This window comes from Priapulus caudatus, unplaced genomic scaffold, assembly GCF_000485595.1.
Source record: "Priapulus caudatus unplaced genomic scaffold, Priapulus_caudatus-5.0.1 Scaffold9195, whole genome shotgun sequence".
In the NCBI taxonomy this organism is placed as follows: Eukaryota; Metazoa; Priapulida; class Priapulimorpha; order Priapulimorphida; family Priapulidae; genus Priapulus; species Priapulus caudatus.
This window is the reverse complement of record NW_014586256.1, coordinates 2,762-3,003: the sequence shown is the minus strand read 5'-3', so window position 1 is coordinate 3,003 and position 242 is coordinate 2,762.

Sequence of the window (242 nt, the reverse complement as noted above, 5' to 3'; positions counted from 1 at the left end):
GGATAGCGGTGATGGAGGCTGTGGTGAGAGTTGTCGTGATGACGTGTGCGTGCGGCCCTCCCGCGGGTGTCAGTGATCGGTCGATGGTAAGGATAGCGGTGATGGAGGCTGTGGTGAGAGTTGTCGTGATGACGTGTGCGTGCGGCCCTCCCTCCGCGGGTGTCAGTGATCGGTCGATGGTAAGGATAGCGGTGATGGAGGCTGTGGTAAGAGTTGTCATGATGACGTGTGCGTGCGGCCCT